Source organism: Mobula birostris, chromosome 2 (assembly GCF_030028105.1).
Source record: "Mobula birostris isolate sMobBir1 chromosome 2, sMobBir1.hap1, whole genome shotgun sequence".
Taxonomy (NCBI): domain Eukaryota; kingdom Metazoa; phylum Chordata; class Chondrichthyes; order Myliobatiformes; family Myliobatidae; genus Mobula; species Mobula birostris.
In genome coordinates this window covers 16,298,946-16,304,038 of record NC_092371.1, presented here as the reverse complement: position 1 = coordinate 16,304,038, position 5,093 = coordinate 16,298,946, and positions in this window count along the sequence as shown.

Genomic DNA, 5,093 nt, shown 5'->3' with positions numbered 1-5,093 from the left:
TTTATTGAGCAGGTTGAAGATGTCACACAGATAAGCGAGTTTTGCTATCCACTCCTCGTCACTGAAGTGTGCTGCCAGTGGTGACTTTTTTCCTGAAAGAAATCTCTGTAGCTGCTCTCTTAACTCAAAATCCCTGGCCAGGGCTCTCCCCCTTGATAGCCACCTGACTTCAGTGTGTAAGAGAAGGCGTTTGTGCCCTGCATCCATTTCCTCGCAAAGCTGCTCAAACAGACGTGAGTTAAGGGCTTTTGCTTTGATGTGATTGATAACTTCAACAACGTCGCTCAATACGCTGTTAAGATCAGGCGACATTTGTCGGCTAGCCAGCATTTCCCTGTGTAGGACACAGTGTGTAGACTGGCATTCAGGAGCAACCTCTTTGACTCAGGTAGTGAAACCAGACAGCCGTCCATTCATAGCTGCAGCCCCGTCTATGCATATTCCAACACAGAATGACCAGAATAGTTCTGTCCCAGTTGTGTTAGTTGGTTGCTGCAGTGCACACAACATATCCTCATGCACATCGTCTTGAAATATATATCACATATAAACCAGCAGTATTGCCTTGTTGTCGACATCAGTAGACTCGTTGACCTGCATAGCATACCATGGTGACTCGTTAAACCGTTCCAACAGCTGTGCTTCGATGTCCTCCGCTATGTCATCCATTCTCCTTGAAACTGTGGTAGCTGAAAGAGAAACCTGTGACCTGTGCCATCTTGTTAGCTGTAGCTTCTCCCAACAGTTCATGGCACATATCCTTGGCAGCAGGCAGAATCAATTCTTCATCAACAGTGAAAGGCTTCTTAGCGTTAGCAATGTGGCTAGCCACTAAGTACGACGCTCTCAAAGCAGCAGCATTTGTGGAGGTGGTGGCTCTCAGCACTTGCTTCTTTCCCACTTGCTCATGTTTTTTCCGCTCAAAACTCAACGGGTTTGTTTTTAAGTGCAGGGTGCTTGGACTCAAGGTGCCGAAGCAGTTTTGAGGGCTTCATTGCCTCATTAGACAGCTTGTCTCCACCTATCACACACAGGGGGCTTGGAGCATGTGAGTCACCGGTCGCAATAAAGCCATATTTTATGTACGACTCGTCGTATTTTTCTGTTGAAGGAAACTTTTTTTTTTGAAGTCTCGGCCTCAGCTGTCTCTGCGTTATCATCATCGTTAGGCCTTTTATGTCCTCTACCACCTCTTCCAAAGAAACTATCGAGCGACGTTTGTTTTTCACTCGAGTAGTTGTAGGTTATACGAACTGATGACCTTGCGTGGGCAATGGCCTCGCGTGCGTTCAAGTTCAACAGTGGACGTGACATGGAACAAGGAAAGGTGCAGCTGACTCATATCGTTTCATATCACCAAATCATATCGTTTCCTCGTGGCCCTGAAGCACATGCCTTGGTTGGGGACCACTGGTCTCGGGGACTTAGGCTCTGGATTTTCTTCAGGGTTTACTCCCAAAGCCTTCTCCATGAGTGGGTATATCCGCAAGGCTGCAGAGATTTGAGATCCGTTTTCCTTCTCCTAGATGAACTGCCAACCATGGCTGTCTGGAATGACGATCCCTGCGATACACCTCTTACCGCAATAAAATCCCAGTCACAGAATCAACCCTCGATCATCACACTCTGCCTCCTACGTTAACCATTTCTGGATCCAGTTTGAAAAATTGATCACTATCCCATGGGCTTTCACCAGTCTCCTATCTGGGAGCTTCTCAAAGGCCTTACTCAAGTCCAAGTAGAGTATATCAACTGCACTACCCTCATCGATATGCTTAGTTGCCTCCTCGAAAAATTCAATCAACTTAGTCAGACGGAAACTCTCTTTAAACCTCTGCTGACTATCCTTGATTAATTTCTGCCTCTCTGAATGCAGATTAAGGCTGTCATTTTTATTCCAGTGATTTCATTAAAATTGATATTAGTCTTATAATTATACAGCTTATTCTTGCTGACCTTCTTAAATAAAGATATTATATTCACTGTCCTCAAGTTATCTGGCACCTCCAGTGTTCAGAGAAGATTGCCCTATCCTTTTATTTTTGAATGATGTAGATAGATTTACCAGTAAATAGGTGTTCTCAGTCACACCCCATCAAACCTTCCTCCAATCCAGGATATTAATTTCAAGTCCATAATAAACCTAAAACTTGAGTTATGATCATTATTTCGGAATTGTTTTTCAAATGACACCTCCTTCTACCATCTATCTACATTTCCAAAGATGTCGAATGTTTATTCATTTCTATTGGTGCTGCTTGTCCTGCTGAGTTCCTCCAGCATTTTGTGTGTGTTGCTATTTCTGCAGTTCCCTATCGACATACTGAATCAGAAAGACTCTCCTGGACACAAGTTAAGAATTCACCCCCTCTAAGCCGTTCGCAACAAGTCCAATACTTCATTAAGAAGCCTTTAGTTGCAAATGCTTTCGGTCATCTTCAAAGAGACCCCACTTGGAGTACTGTGGTCAGTTCTGGTCACCTCACCACAGAAAGCTTGTGGAAACCATAGAAAGGGTGCAGAGGAGATTTACAAGGATGTTGCCTGTACTGGGCAGCCTTATGAGAATAGATAGGTTGAGTGAACTCGGTCAGCCTTTCCTCCTTGGAGTGACAAAGGATAAGTGGTGACCTGATAGAGGTGTATAAGATGATGAGAGGCATTGATCGTGTGGATAGTCAGAGGCTTTTTCCCCAAGGCTGAAATGGCTAACATGAGAAGGCACCGTTTTAAGGTGCTTGGAAGTATAGAGGAGATGTCAGGGGTAAGTGTTTTTTTTTACGCAGAGAGTGGTGAGTGCGTGGAAAGGGCTGCCAGCGATGGTTGTAGAGGCAGATATGATAGGGTCTCTTTAAGAGACTCCTGGATGAGCACATGGATCTTAGAAAAATAGGCGGCTATGGGTAACCCTAGGTAATTTCTAAGGTAAGGACATGTTTGGCACAGCCTTGTGGGCCAAAGGGCCTGTATTGTGCTGTAGGTTTTCTGTGTTTCTAACTGTTAAAACAGATGTCTTTTTCTTTCAATCACAACGCCAAGCTCTGAGACTGTTGCCTGGGGGGAACATCCAGATGGGCTAATAAATGGAGGAGATGAAAGGGTGGCAGAAACTGGTAGAAGAGTTGCCCTAATGAGACAGGTGAGACAGGTTTGGGTTTATATTACTTGGAGCTTAGAAGATTAGGGATGACCTTATTCAAACATTTCAGATCTTAGGAGGGATCAACTATGTAAATCTGTTTCCACTATTGGGAGAGTCACAAACAAGGAGGCATAGTTTAAAAAGACATAAGAGCAGAATTAGGCCATTCAGCCCATCAAGTCTTCTCCCCATTCCATCATGGCTGATTTATTATCCCCTCAATCCCATTCTCCTGCCTTTTCCCTGTAACTTTTGACACCCTGACTAGGCAAGAACCCATTAACCTCTACTTTAAATATACTCAATGACTTGGCCTCATCAACTTGTGGCAATGAATTCCACAGATTCACCACCCTCTGGTTAAAGAAATTCCTCATCTCCTCCCTTGTATTCCAAGACTGTGGTCCCTGGTCCTAGACTCATCCACTGCAGGAAACATCCTCTCCATACCCACTTGATCTAGGCCTTAACAAGGGGAATTGAGTACAAGAGCAAAGAGGTCCTTCTGCAGCTGTACAGGGCCCTGGTGAGACCACACCTGGAGTATTGTGTGCAGTTTTGGTCTCCAAATTTGAGGAAGGACATTCTTGCTATTGAGGGAGTGCAGCGTAGGTTCACAAGGTTAATTCCCGGGATGGTGGGACTGTCATATGTCGAAAGATTGGAGCGACTGGGCTTGTATACTCTGGAATTTAGAAGGCTGAGAGGGGATCTTATTGAAACATATAAGATTATTAAGGGATTGGGATGCTGGAGGCAGGAAGCATGTTCCCGCTGATGGGTGAGTCCAGAACCAGAGGCCACAGTTTAAGAATAAGTGGTAGGCCATTTAGAACGGAGTTGAGGAAAAACTTTTTCACCCAGAGAGTGGTGGATATATGGAATGCTCTGACCCAGAAGGCTGCGGAGGCCAAGTCTCTGGATGTCAAGAAAGAGATGGATAGAGCTCTTAAAGATAGCAGAATCAAAGGTTATGGGGATAAGGCAGGAACTGGATACTGATTGTGGATGATCAGCCATGATCACAGTGAATGGTTGTGCTGGCTCGAAGGGCCGAATGGCCTACACCTGCACCTATTGTCTATTGCCTTACAATATTCGACACGTCTCATTGAGATCCTCCCTCATTCTAAACTCGTGAGGTCTCTTCATATGTTAACCCTTTCATTTGTGGGATCATTCTTGTGACCTCCTTTAGACCCTTTCCAAAGCCAGCACATATCTTCTTAGGTAAGGGACCCAAAATTGCTCATGACACTCCAAGTGCAGTCTGACCAATGTCTTATAAAGCCTCAGCATTACGTGCTTGGTTTTATATTCTAGTCCTGTCAAAATGAATGCTCACATTGCATTTGCCTTCCTCAACACCAGCTCAACCTGCAAGTTAAGTGAGGAAGGCAGTCATTTAAAACTCAGGTGCATAGAAATCAATGATAAGATACAATGGTGGAAACCTATTAGGGTTTATGAGGATCTGCAACAAAAAGGGTGTTGAGGCCAGCAAAGAATTGCCACGATCTAAGTGCAGGTTTGAGGGGCCGAGTGACCTATCCCAGCTCTTGTTTGCTCGTTGAGCTCTAGTGAAATATATAGAAAACAAAAGCCGCAGAAGTCGGAGATCTAATCACAGAAAACTCAGCGGACCGCGCAGCATCCATGGAAGGAAGATTTGGGGTCGTAGACTCTGCGGCAGTATCCCCCTTTACGTGACGGAGGGAGTTAGAGGGTGAGTGGAGTCTGGAGACGGTTCACGGTACTGGGATCTTGCTTTGCACACAAGGGCTGCCCAGCAACCTGGCGAACGGCCTCCCACCTGGTGGTGTCGCCCACCGCCGGCACCATAGCAACCACACTATCACGCGCGCTGATCTTCCTCCCGGCGGGTGCCAACGACCCCGCCGTGATTGGTTCGCCGTGAGGCGCGTGATTCCTCCACTACGCCTGCGCGGTT